The sequence below is a fragment of the Peromyscus leucopus genome, chromosome 8b (assembly GCF_004664715.2).
Source record: "Peromyscus leucopus breed LL Stock chromosome 8b, UCI_PerLeu_2.1, whole genome shotgun sequence".
In the NCBI taxonomy this organism is placed as follows: Eukaryota; Metazoa; Chordata; class Mammalia; order Rodentia; family Cricetidae; genus Peromyscus; species Peromyscus leucopus.
In genome coordinates this window covers 100,683,013-100,697,078 of record NC_051086.1, presented here as the reverse complement: position 1 = coordinate 100,697,078, position 14,066 = coordinate 100,683,013, and the positions used below count along the sequence as shown (strand labels likewise).

Sequence of the window (14,066 nt, the reverse complement as noted above, 5' to 3'; positions counted from 1 at the left end):
CCCAAGAATTGCCATGCCCTCCTGGAGTGCCTCCTGGAGCATTCCCTCCCAGGGCAAGCATGTGGTATGTAATTCCATCTGTTGAGCTGACCTCTGGGCTTTGCCATGGATGCTCTTTATGTTTGATTAGGGGACATCCTGAAACCGAGAGTAGCCGTGAAGCTTTAGTTCTGAAGAAATGACTTCTACTCTCAAGTGACAGGACCGGGTGTCAGCTAGTGAGCATCAGGTTACAGAGCTGGCCCGGAGGACAGCCTTTTAAAGCCATCAAGCAGCAGGGGGCAAGAGCCACTCCTCTTTCCAGAGGGGCGGGGACAGGCCAAGAAATGTGTTGAAATGAATTGTCATACTGAGATATAAATGCCACAGACCCCCTGGCTCCTGGGTTTGTAGGAGTTAACAGGTGTTTCCTGTCATTTCCAAATGGGCAGCTGCAAAGCCTTTCCTCTGCCTGAGCTGTGGTTCTTACTGGAGTGCTAGGGACCACCACTTCGTGTACTTCAAGGCTCATTGTGAACCAAGTCTGCAGCATATGAATGTACAAGAGGTGGCCGAAGAGAATGGGAATCGATATTTAAAGTCATTTTTTTTTTTTTAATTTTTTTTTCAAGCCTACAGCACCCGGTATTCCCAGGCGGTCTCCCATCCAAGTACTAACCAAGCCCGACCCTGCTTAGCTTCCAAGATCAGACGAGATCGGGCTCGTTCAGGGTGGTATGGCCGTAGACTAAAGTCTTATTTTTATCTTGACATGAAACTATGACCTTGGTAGGTCTCAGATCACCACTTACAAAGTGGGGACGGTTCTGATGCCTTCGGGTTGCTGGATGAAATGCACCTGGAAGAGTGACAGCTATATTTGCCAACATTTCAACCAGTTATTTCTCCAGCTGCTACTTATTGTGGGTGGATGGACCATTCACTGTGTTTTTACTTCACTGTTGGCTTATCTTTACAGTGCTACATGTTAAACGTATGGCCTCATGCACATGAAGCAAGTCATCTATCACTGAGCTGAGCCCTTAGCACATACATTGGGTTTGAGGTACTGGTTGGGATTTTTAAATTTTTGTTTGTGGTTTGTTTTTGGCAGGGTCTTCCTGTGTAGCCCAGACTGTCCTCAAACTCAAGATACTCTTGCTTTATCTCCAAAGAGCTGGGGTTTCAAGTGTGCACCCCATCCCCAGCCGCTTCAGCGCTGTATTGCGATGCCTGGGCTTCTGAAGGCCTCTGGGAAGCACGGTGGAGAAATGGGTGATGAAGAGGGCCTTGCCTTGGACAGCGCAGGCAGAGCAGGTGCTGCCGCTCTGCTCCCTTGTTTAGATTTGGTTTGCCGAGAAAAACTCTGAAGTTCTAAGTTACTTAGCCAATCGGGATTGTCGGCGTCTGCAACGCCTTCTCTCTTGCTGCTGTTGGTAGCCAGGAGTCCACACAGTGTTCCTCCTGTTAGTGGGAAAGCTGCTGCATTTTAGTCCAGTCCTGAGGGCTCACATGGTGTTGTGTGCTCTGAAGTGGAGTCCATTTTGTGACTTCCTGTTCATGCTCTCTGCGGCAAGGGCAGCGAGAGCTAAGGAACACGAGTGTGTGGGTTACTTCCCTCTCTTCCTAGAAATATGCCCCAAAGTTGTACTAAATGCACCATCCATAAATTGCATGTCCTTATTAGCATGTGTGCAGGGGGAATGCATCCTTTTTCCTAGTTTTATAGTGCTGGGACAGGAACCCAGGACCATGCATGCCCTTGCCAAGCAAGTACTCTACCACTGAGCTACATCTCCAGAACAAGAACAAGGTGGTTGTTATTATTATTATTATTATTATTTTGGAGCTGAGGACGGAACCCAGGGCCTTGCACTTACTAGGCAAGCGCTCTACCACTGAGCTAAATCCCCAACCCTATTATTATTATTATTTAAAGATAGTCTCTTGTAGCCCAGGCTGTCTTCAAACTTGCTATGTAACAGATCCTTGCCTCTGCCTTTCAAGTGCTGGTTTTATAAGTGTGCCACTGTGCCCAACTAGAGACAAGGTTTCTTTCTTTCTTTTTTTCTCTCTCTCTTTTGAAATCTTTCTGCCTGCATGTCATACACACATATGGCAGAAGATGACTTTCAGGAGTTGGTTCTCTCCTTCCACTGTGGGTTCTAGGGATCAGATGCAGGTCATCAGACTTGTATGTGAGGTCTAACAGTGTTGCCTGGGCTGGCTCTTTACTTCTAAACTCAAGTGATTCCTGCCTCAGTTTACTAAGTAGCTAAAACTATTGGATTTTACCACAGTGCCCATCTCAGACCAAGTTCTTTAAAGGAACTTAATTAAGTATATTAATTTGTGAAATAGGGTTTTGCACAAAATAATGTCGTGGGAGTGAGGTTGGGAGGCAGGGAGAAGGGAAGGCTTTTTCTGTCAGCCATTTGATATTCCTGCAGAAGGCAGGGCTGAGTAAGCAGACTCTCCTCTCAGCATGATGTGCTGACTAAGTGCTGTGGGAGAGGAGACTGAGTGCCCTGGCAAGGGCATCCGTCCTAGAGAGGCCTCCGTCTGGGGGCTGGAGCCGGATGTCCAGGGAGGAGATCCGGGGAAGGCCTTGGCAGTGAACTGATAGCAGCAGGAAGAAGCAGAGCTGAGTAGTCTGTAGCATTGGATTGTGGGATGCTGCTTAGAGGTGAGGGTGTGAAGACAAATGGGCCGCATTGGAAGGGCTGGGAATACCCTACTGTGTGCTTTGCCACTGACTGGCTATGTGAGGAGATTAAGTGGATGATCAGTCACCAAGCCTCAGAAAGGCAGGAACTTGTTTACTTTAGGATTGTTGTTGTTTTCCAGATGTGGCAACACACTAATCCTAGACTCGAGATGGAGATGTCTGGGTATATTTACTACCAAACCATGAACCAGAGACCCCCAGATTCATTGGACCTTTGAAGGTAGCTCACTCCTTATAATCCTGGCACACACAGAAGGCCAAAGTAGGAAGACTGCTGTTAGAGGCAAGCATGAGCCACAGAATGAGACTTTGTCTAAAAAAACAAAACACACACAGATACACACACACCACACACACACACACACACACACACACACACACACACACACACACACACAGAGAGGATTCTGGGTTGGCTGAGGTTAGTGAAATAGGACGTTGCATGCTTTGAATCATCAGATAGTATAGTTTTATCTGTCTGATACATAGACTTTGGGGGTTAGTTTTGTGAATTAAAATGATAGAAAGAGGTCGCAGTAGAGCCTGGATACTTGAGAGAGAGGGAAGAAGCTCTGGGGATGAGTTACTGGGGTGAATGAGGAACATGGAGTGTGTATACTAGCTATGAACTTAGTGCATTGCCTTAGCTGTGTAGGAATTTAAAACCCCTTTAAATTACAGACATATTATACTCACTGGAAGAAGGAAGAAGAAATTATGTCTGATTTTTCTTTTTATCTTTGCATTTCTGGACATTAAACCCAGGACTCTTGGATGCTAAGTAAGCTTTCTACTACTGAGCTCCAACTCCTGCCTCTTTTCTTTCTTTCTTTTTTAACATTCTCCTCTCTCTCTCTCTCTCTCTCTCTCTCTCTCTCTCTCTCTCATGGGGGGTGGGTTTTGATACAGGGTTTCTCTGTGTAGCCTGGCTGTCCTGGAACTCGATCTGTAGACCAGGCTGGCCTCAAACTCAGAGATCCACCTGCCTCTGCCTCCCGAGTGCTGGGATTAAAAGCGTGTGCTACCACCACCTGGCAACTTTTAAGATATTTTTATTTTACATGTATGAGTGTTTCGCCTGCGTGCATGTATGTGTGCCACATGCATGCAGTAGCCTCAGAGGGCAGAAGACAGTGGTGGATAACCTGGCACTGGAGTCACAGACAGTTATAAACCACCATGTGAGTGCTGGGAACTGAACCCAGGTCCTCTGCAAGAAGGAAGGCTCTTAACAGGTGGTTCTTCTCTTCAGCTCCTCACCAGCAGGTATTTAATTGGAGACCAATTAATATACATTCTGAAGGAACTCTGATGACATAAAGTGAATTGTGAGAATGAGTACAGATGACCAGTTATTCAAATAAGACCCCAGGTCTCAGCAGGAGTGAAGAGCACATGGGTCACTGATGTGTAGGAGATGATTCTGTGCTGATAACCAATAGGAGAGGTAGAATCTGGACTGTAGTGACAATGGCATCTTCTGGGCCCTCCCAAAGGATATAGCCAACTAGTAAGTTCTGTTCTAGGATGCTGCTCCTCTGTGTAGAGATTTTTGAATGCTTCTTCATCACATTTCCCATTCCTTCAAGGCCTGCCAGGGGATGTATGATTCAGGTCCCTCAACACCTCTGACATTAAATAAATAAATAAATAAATCCCTCCTCTCTTACTGATATGTGATAGGGTGGGGTGACCAGGAGGGCAAGTGGGCCAGGTCTGTAGGGCAAGTGTTGCCTTATCAATTGTTACACTTACTGTGTCGTGTGTGTTGCATGAGCAAAGAGGAGAAGGGTAAGGGCTGGTTCCTCTATTTTCAGGGAGAGCGAGTGGCCCTCTTCACAGACCCAGTGAATCTGGAGATCTGGGATTTTCCAGTAAATATACCCAGGCATCTCCATCTCAAGTGTTAGAGTTCACTCAAAGGCCCTTCACATAGCAGACTTGTCTTCACTGAGAGGCCAGCCTGTGCTTAACTCCTCAGCCTTTCTTCTTTCATTCCCACTTGTCACCTGTCTGTCTGTGTCTTGTGTCTCAGGCTAGCCTACAACTCACTTGAACTCCTGATCCTCCTGCTTCCACCTCCCAAGAGCTGAGATCACAGGTGTGCACCACCATGTCTATAACTTTATGTTCTGCCTTGCATGCAGGGTGAGCATTCTACCAATTAACTGAGCTACATCCCCAGGATGTAGTTTTGTTTTGAGCCAGGATTTCCTTGTATAGTTTAAGGTGGCCTTGAACTCCTGCCTTAGGCTCCCAGGTTCTGGGATCACAGGTGTGCAGCCTAAATTCTGCTGCTCTAAAACATTGTCTTGTGCCTGCAGGAGATGATTGTGTTTCAATGTAGCTAGAGTTTTCCTGCCTTGCCCACAGTCAGGACAAATCTTTGTCACCCGCCAGTCCCACAGCCGCTCAGACCCAACCAGGTAAACACAGAGACTTATATTGCTTACAAACTGTATGGCCGTGGCAGGCTTCTTGCTAACTATTCTTATATCTTAAATTAATCCATTTCCATAAATCTATACCTTGCCACGTGGCTGGTGGCTTACCGGTGTCTTCACATGCTGCTGGTCATGGCGGCAGCTGGCAGTGTCTCTGCCTCAGCCTTCTGCTTCCCAGAATTCTCCTCTCTCCTTGTCCCACCTACTTCCTGCCTGGCCACTGGCCAATCAGTGTTTTATTTATTGACCAATCAGAGCAATTTGACATACAGACCGTCCCACAGCATTTCAATATTGCCAGAGAAGGCTTTCTGGATATTGTAGAGTTGGCTCTACATTGTTGATTGCCATTTTCTCTTTTTGATACATGTCTGCTCTCCTTTTTTTTTGTTGTTTGTTTTTTGTTTTATTGAGACAGGGTTTCTCTGTGTAGTCCTGGGTGTCTTGGAACTTGCTTTGTAGACCAGGCTGGCCTTGAACTCATAGAGAGCTGTCTTTGCCTCCCAAGTACTGGGATTAAAGGTGTGCGCCACCACTCACGGCTTGCATGCATGGCTTTTAATAACCACCGTTCACTCTACAGTCTTGCTGTAACCATCTCTTCTAACCAGTGAGTGCATTAAATGGTCCCATGGCCCCTGTCTCCCTTCACCTTGCAGAAAAATTCATAGAATGCCAGGGACCATCTATCATACCCATGCCCCACAGTGTATCCTCTTCACTATCTGCTGGGTAATCCACCTCCAAAATCCCATCTGCAGGAACCTCTGCTGTTTTGTTTTGTTCTGAGACAGTCTTGATATACAGACCTGGCTGGCTTTGAGCTTGGTGCTCCTCTCCTGCCTTAGACTCCTAGGTGCTAGGATTCAAGTCTCCCACCATCATGTCCCGGCAACTTCTGAGTCTGACTACAGCTAGTTTCTGCCATCTAGAGTCTTACTTAGTCATTTCTTCTCCCAGTTTCCCCCCCCCTTCCCGCCCCCAACCCCCTCATGGGTTGATTCTTCCTAGGCAGGTGTTTTTGTTTTTGTTTTTGTTTTTGTTTTTGTTTTTGAGACAGGGTTTCTCTGTGTAGTTTTGGTGCCTGTCCTGGATCCTCGTTCTGTAGACCAGGCTGGCTTCGAACTCATAGAGATCCTCCTGGCTCTGCCTCCTGAGTGCTGGGATTAAAGGCGTAGGCCAGTGGTGCCCAGCTTCCTAGGCATTTTTAATCCCTGTACTGCCCTTCAGCACACACATGTGCTGCTGTGGTGACTGAAGGCGTTCACACAGTTCAAGTTTCAGATCTGTGTGGTTGGAGCTGAGAAGCACTGCTTGACTTTACAGTTTCCACCAGCTCTCCAAGCTACACTTCAGGAATGAGAGTTAACCCCACATACATCTAGTTTAAAATGTAAACTATGCATAAGTAGTTTGTTGCCTTCATTGGGGAATTGAATAAACAATATAGTTCAGGCTTCCAAACTACAGGACGAGGAGTTTCTTTCTAAAAGATTCTGCTTAAAATGTTTAATAGCGGCAGTGTCATTTTCTGTTACAATGTTACTAATAGAAAGTGAGGAGCGGTTCACCCTGTTCGGTCTTGTCACAGCTGCTTCTCCATCCCTTTTCCACATTGTCATGCTTTCTGAGCTGCCATTGGTGCTAGCCCAGCTGTGCAGTGTGGTGAGAGGATGGAGTATTTCACTAGCCGCAAAATAAGGCAGGGTAGCATCACACCAAACCTCACAGGGGAGAGTGTTCCACAGAAACTCAGGCTTCTTAGGGTAGCAGGAATTTATTCTGAGGCTGGGTGTGATGCACACCTTTAACCCTAGGACTAGGGAGGCTGAGGCATGTGGATCTTTGTGAGTTCGAGGCCAGCCTGGTCTACAGAGTAAGTTCTAGGACAGCCAAGGCTATGTAGAGAGACCCTGCTCAAAAATAAATAAATAAATAAGAACTTAATCTTCATTAACTTGTAGTTAGTTACAGTAATTGATGTTTGATGTTCAAGTTTTTTTTTTTTTTTTTTTTTTAAGAAAGGATCGCTTGTAATTAAGGCTTATCTTCATCTGCTGATTTGCCTTAACCTCCCTAGGACTAGGATTACGGGTGCACACCATATTTGTGGTTGATTTTTTTTGGTGCCAAAGTTCATCTAAAAGGACAGGAAACTTAATCATGTCAAGTGTACCACCATGGAAGAAGACACCAGGCTATCTGTATAGGACAACCCGTGAAGACTTTTGTCTTTGGATTTCTGTGGCTTCACATCTCACTGAAAGAGTCCTGCTTTCAGTGGGGCCTGCAGAGCTGTCCTAGGCTGTAGGGAATTCTCTGCCTTCTCACCCATTAGGCGCTGGCTCTCCTGCTTCTCCTAATGTACCCCTGGCAGCTTGATGTACAGTGCTCTGTGCCTAGCAAATGGGGCCTTTGGCTGTTTTATTTAAACATTGGAAGGAATGTGTTTTGTCATCTGCAGAGAGCCAAACTATGAGGATAGGAAACAGACCCAGGGCTGCCAGTGCCTGGGGGACAGGCGGGAAGGGTGACTCAGGGTTGTTGAGAGTTTGGAAATCTTTGTTTTATTTTTTGTTTGTTTCTTACTTGACACGAGCTGGCGTTATCTCGGGAGTAGAACCTCTATTGAGAAAATGCCCCATCACATGACTTCCCTCAATCTGACAGTTGTGAGATGAAATAAACCTTTTCTCTCCAAGTTCTTTTGGTCATGGTTTTATCACAGTACTAGGAATCCCAACTAAGACAGTACCTTTCCTCTCTCTCTTTTGAAATAGTCTCTTACAATGTAGTCCTGGCTAACCTGGATTCACAGAGCTCTGCCTGCCTCAAACTCCTGAGTGCTGGGATTCAAGGCCTGACACTTGACAGGTGTTGGAATTTATATCTCTGTTGGAAATTTGCTTCTCAGCCCCAGAGGCTAAACTTCAACATTTTGGGGAAAACCTATAGTCTCTCCAGATTACAGCAAAGTAAAGGACATTCTAATTGCATTTAATCCAAGTACTCTGGATTTATAGATAAGGAATATTTAATTGCTTATATTTTCTTTAATTGCCTTTATTTCATTTGCATATTCTTTTAAGATTTGTTTTTTGATATTTTTAAGTGTGTGTGTGTGTGTGTGTGTGTGTGTGTGTGTGTGTATGTATTTGCACATGTGTGCAGGCACCCTCAGAGTGGCATTATGAAAGAGAAAAAACAAAAAAGCAGGTGTTCTGAGTCATCACTGTTGGTCACTGATGAGAGCCTCTATTTCTGTGGCACACCTCTCACAGCATTTTTTACTTGATCTCAGTCTCCCTGTAAGATAGACAGGAATGTAAATTTTGTTGTGCAAATGGGGACACATGTCCAGAGACATGTATAGTGGCTTGTCTGGAGTGTCCTCTATCAAGTTAGTGAGAGAACAGAGGCCAGGTCCTGATCTTCTGACTTCTGGTGTCACACTTGGACTTTTAACTCACTTAGCTTAAATATTAAGTACCAAATAAACTCATTAAATATTGTTCCACAGGTCCAGTTCTGTGGCACACTCAGAACTGAAGAGGCAGAGGTGGGAGGATTGCTCCAAGTTCAAGACCAACTTGGTCTACGGAGTGAGTTTGAGGCCAGCCAGGCTGCATAGCAAGACCTTGTCACAAAAACAAACAACACTGCCTGGTACCCTTCCTCACTTCAGTTATTTTGTGAGTGTTAATTGTGCACATGTGCCCTTTAGTCTGAGAGGCAAGTGTTCACAGTTTAGTGAGTCACGCTGGGCACGAACTGTACTCTTCTGAAGATGTTGTCACTAACACAGTCATTCCTCCAGCATGTTTCTGCGTGTGCTAATCTCATCACACGGTGGGACAGAAGTAAGCTCGAAGCGGTTTTCCCTAAAGCTTATACTCTCTCACACACACACACACACACACACACACACACACACACACACACACACACAGCTGTGGTGCACAGGGGAAGGTGGAAACTAACTCGAGTGTAGACACTCTTACACAAGTGTGCGTCGCTCTGCCTGGGAAGAGCTGCGGAGGGCAGAGAGCTGCTGTGGTGTTGAGCAGACAAGCTCTGAACATCTGGGGGTAGGAATTTCCTCGAAATGTCTCTGAAACATCTGAAACGAGTACACTCTCACCCATTTCCTGGTGCCGTTGTGGTCCCTTACGGGAAACTGTGCTTATTGGTGTTACATTTCAAAGAAAATTGTGGTTAATTTTTCTGCCTTTTTTTTCTTTTTCTTTTTTTTTGGGTGCCACTCAGACTTTGAACTTGTGATCTCTCTGCTTCTGCCTTCTGAATGCTGGGATTATATGTACCACCACACCCAGCAATTTTTCTTTTTCTTTTTTGGTTTTTTAAAGAAAGATTTTCTCTGTGAAACAGTCCTGGCTGTCCTGGAACTCACTTTGTAGACCAGGCTGGCCTCGAACTCAGTGAGATCCCCCTGCCTCTGCCTCCCAAGTGCTGGGATCAAAGGTGTGCGCCACCACCACTGCCCAGCAGATACAGTAAATTTTAATAAGACAGTTCTACTAAAGGCTATAAAAGCTAAGTCTTCTGGGCCAAAAAGTCTAACAGGTAACATTTAAACAGCACCCTAAGGGACTTCCTTACTTCATTCTCTAGCTCAGGCCTGCCTGTCCATGGGCAAGTGAAATAGGAGCTCTGATTATGCAGAAATTAGTCATACACTTTTTTCCTTAGAGGGCAGAACTAATACATGAATTAACTGTACTGAGCCATGTGTTCTACTTAATATAATCTTTAAAGATTAATTAATTTGTTCTTGTGTACCTGTGTTTACCTGTGTAAGTTTAAGTGCATCACTTGTGTGCAAGAGACTGTTGAAGCCTGAAGAGGGTGCAGACCCTCTGGGACTGGAGCCACAGGCAGATGGGAGCCACCATGCTGGTGCTGGGGACTGAACCCTGGTTCTCTGCAAGAGCAGCAAGCACTCTTAACTGATAAGCCATCTCTCCAGCCCCTTAATATTTTTGTGAGCCGGGCAGTGCTGGCACACGCCTTTAATCCCAGCATTTGGGAGGCAGAGACAGGCAGATCTCTGAGTCAGAGGCCAGCCTGGTCTACAGAGTGAGTTCCAGGACAGCCAAGGCTACCCAGAGAAAACCTGTCTTGGAAAAGAAAGAAAGAATATATATATATATATATTTGTGAATTTTTGTTTACTTTACAGCAAAGTTGTTCACTGTATGAAAAAAGCACAGCAAATAGTGTACACTGCAAACTAAGCTTGTGTTTTTCCTCACCTGACATCAATTAGCAGACATTACTCTCCACTCCCAGTTACAGCCAATGGGAAAACTTAAGTGTTTTTTTTGTTTTGTTTGGTTTGGTTTTGGTTTTTTTGAGACGGGGTTTCTCTGTGTAGTTTTGGTGCTTGTCCTGGCCTCGAACTCACAGAGATCCACCTGCCTCTGCCTCCCAAGTGCTGGGATTAAAGGCGTGCACAACCCCCGCCCAGCTGTTTTTTTATAATTTTAAAATAAATGTATTCATTTACTTTGTGTGCACACCATTCATTACATATGCAAGAAGACGTGAGAGGACTGCCTTCGGGAGTGCTCTCCTTCCCTGTGGGTCCTGGGCCATCAGGTTTGGCATCTGATGACTTTACCCACTGAGCCTTCTCGTTGGCCCCTTCTTGATTAATACAAACTTTAATCCCATAAATTATCAGGTAACTTCTCACTATATGTTTTATTCATAAGGAAATGGAGGCTTGGTAAGGTAAAGCAACTTGTCTACACACACCTTCTACTGGTAGATCTTGTTTTCCTGTGAACTGTTTCAAGGTTACAGGTTTTTTAGTTTATTTTATTTTATTTTTAAGATAAGGTTTCACTATGTAGACCAAGCTGACCTTGAACTCACAGAGATCAGGCCTCCTCAGCCTCCAGAGCACCAGCACTAAAGGTGTGCACCACCATACCTGCAGGGTTGCAGATTTTGAAGAATGCTTCGATGTTCTTCTTATTACATTACTCCAAAGGTACACAGTATTCCTGACCCACTACTGATCAATCTTGATCACTTGGTCCAGAAGGTAGAGGTTAATTTACTGTAAATCACCTCCTTTTCATAGTTTATTAGAGGTCAGTCAATTAATCCTCTTGCTGAACTTTTGACTTCTGCTTAATTATGGAGCGCTCTCTCTCTCTCTCTCTCTCTCTCTCTCTCTCTCTCTCTCTGTGTGTGTGTGTGTGTGTGTGTGTGTGTGTGTAATATGGAACACTTCACGGATTTGCGTGTCATCCTTGCGCAGGGGCCATGGCGCTCTTCTCTGTACCGTTCCGATTTTAGTCTATGTGCTGCGGAAGCGAGCACCGCTGTGTGTTTTTACAGATTGTTACCCAGCATAAAAGAGCCTTTGTGCCAATGGCCAGGCTGAAAATGATAAAGTAAAGCTCTACTACTGATGCTGGGAAATAAGTGGTATGAATTACTTCTTTTTATTCCATTTACTTCTTGGGGACTTTTTTTATGTGTGTTTGTGGTGAGATGGGGGTCCACGTGCTACAACACTCACATGGAGGTCAGAGGGCAGCTTCCAGGAGTTGGTTTCCTCTCCCAACTTGGGAGGCAGGGGTAGATGGATCTCTGTGAGTTCAAGGCCAACTTGGCCTACAAAGCGAATTTCAGGACAGCCAGGGCTACATAGAGAAACCCTATTTTGGAAAAACAACAGGGCTGGAGAGATGGCTCAGTGGTTAAGAGCACTGGCTGCTCTTCCAGAGGTCCTGAGTTCAATTCCCAGCAACCACATGGTGGCTCACAAGCATCTGTAATGATATCTGGCGCCCTCTTCTGGCATGCAGACAGAACACTATATATAATAAATAAACCTTAAAAAAAAGGAAAGAAAAAAGCCAAAGAAAATAATTACGCTGGTTGATTTAACCTTGGCTGTTCATTGCTCTTGGGGGATGTCTGAAGGACAGTCAGGACTTTCAAAAGACTCAGGAGCTTTGCAGGACAAGATGAAGCCAATAACACCTTGTTAAATTAGCTTCAGAGTAGATGTTTATCAGTTCCCCCACATCTTTATTTTAATAACTTGGAAAGTAAAACTAGGAGACATACACTGTGTCTTTTTTATTTTAAGTGAAATTATTAAGGCCACTCCACATAGTTAAAAGGGAGGTTTATTTTGTGGGGTAACTTACAAGTGAAGGGATAGGCTACAGGGTCTGGGAAAGGTGTGGCACAGTCCAGCGGTGTTCTCTGGAGAACTCTGCTCGGTCTACCTCCAGCGTCCAGGGTCCAGGAACCAAGAGCCGGGCGCATCCAGATCTCGGGTCTTCAGGGTCCTCTCTGGGCCCCGCCTTGTAGGTGTGACAGTTACTGAAGCCTCAAGTGGGGGTTGGAACTTCCAGATCAAAGCTGGAATGGCTACCCACTACAGGATATCTTTATTTCAGGACCAGCTAGAGAAAATGCAATCTCATAGTTAATGATTTAGTAATGGCTTTCTTTTGATGGCTGCATCTCTAGATGCACAGGCCAGCAACAGTAGCTGGGATCCTACACATAATTGACTTACAGAACTAACTATTTCTGATTTTCATAGTACTTCTCTTTTCTACAGCTAGAGATGAGATTTATATCCTAGGAACTTCAGGATATCTTCGTGTGTGTGTGTGTGTGTGTGTGTGTGTGTGTGTGTGTGTGTGTACACTAGTTTAAAATCCTATCTCAGCTGGCCCTGGTATTTGCCTCTCTAAGCATATGCTTCATGTACAATGTCAGGCATTTCAGAATTGCCTCTTTGAAAGTAGATTTTTGTTTGTGAGCTGTGTTACTATGAGAGTCAGGAAGTGTGTGTGGAGGAAGGGTAGCTTGTCTGAAAGAAGTGCTTCTGACCATTAGTCATGATTTACCAGTCACTGGAAGGAAGAGATGACCGTGTCTGCTTTCCGCATTTTATCTCCACCTAAAATTAGTTGGTCTTAGTCAAGAAGCCTTTGTAACTAAAGTAGCCTGTCTCCTGCAGGGCAATCTTAGAATCGCAGTACAACTGGGTAGTGTTTCAGTCTGCTGAGGGGGAGGTGTCTTCTCACAGGGACCTGGAATCAGGGTTTTGTTTGTCATAAGCAGTTCCCATAGCTGTGTAGAGTGAGAGTGCTGCTAAGTCAAAACCCAGAGCCTAAGAAGAAAGAGAAACTTCCCCTGGATGTCATTAAGCAAGATGTGCATGATTTTGTTTGCCTTGCTCTGAGATAGGCTGTTTTCACATTCTTGTTACCTATTATGTTAACAGAGAATTGCTTAATTGGATAATTGCTTAATTAAACATTTTAGAAAATTAGCATTAGGTGTGATGTCATACAGCTGTGACATTGGTTCTGCATGCTTACTTCCAGGAGACCCTGCAGGGTAGAAAGTGGACAATAGAGAGTGCTTTCTTGCGTGAATGTCTTAGATAGCTGCTAAATCCAAACAGTGTTTTTGTTTTAAGTCATCTTGTGACACTTGGGGTCACCTTGATGGTTTTGAGTGAAAAGGAAGTTTTTGCATCTTGTTGGTTTTGTGACTACATCCTCCTAAACTGCTGTTAAGACTGGCAGAAAATAAGTGCAAAGGGAGTTTATTGCAGTTGGTTCAGAACACGGTATTCTGGTCTGCAGTAGGTGTGGTAGTCTGTCTCAGGGACATGGTTGGTTTAATAGGCAATCCATATTTACATCACAGTTTTCAAGAGGAGACTAAACTGTTCTCCACTGAAACCAGTGGAAGAATATTCTAAAGCATCATCAGTCAAAAAGTAGTCCTGGGAAGCTCTGGGCATCCATAGCCAAGGGATTGGAAGTAGAGAAAGCAGAGGGAAATCAGGCATCAAATAAAAATGGACCATTATTTTTAAGGATTATTTAACTAGGGGCTGGAGAGAT

The 14,066-nt window shown here is 44.8% G+C and overlaps 1 protein-coding gene and 2 non-coding genes across 4 annotated transcripts in view; 1 reads left to right on the top strand and 2 right to left on the bottom strand.

The window, feature by feature from the left end:
* The window catches only part of Rnf157 (ring finger protein 157), a 74,139-nt gene that overhangs the window by 23,005 nt on the left and 37,068 nt on the right, over positions 1–14,066 (top strand). The window lies entirely within an intron of this gene.
* LOC114707117 lies at positions 610–728 on the bottom strand. The gene has a single exon (XR_003736607.1). It is a non-coding gene; the product is annotated as a 5S ribosomal RNA (ribosomal RNA).
* LOC114707127 lies at positions 11,396–11,502 on the bottom strand. The gene has a single exon (XR_003736615.1). It is a non-coding gene; the product is annotated as a U6 spliceosomal RNA (small nuclear RNA).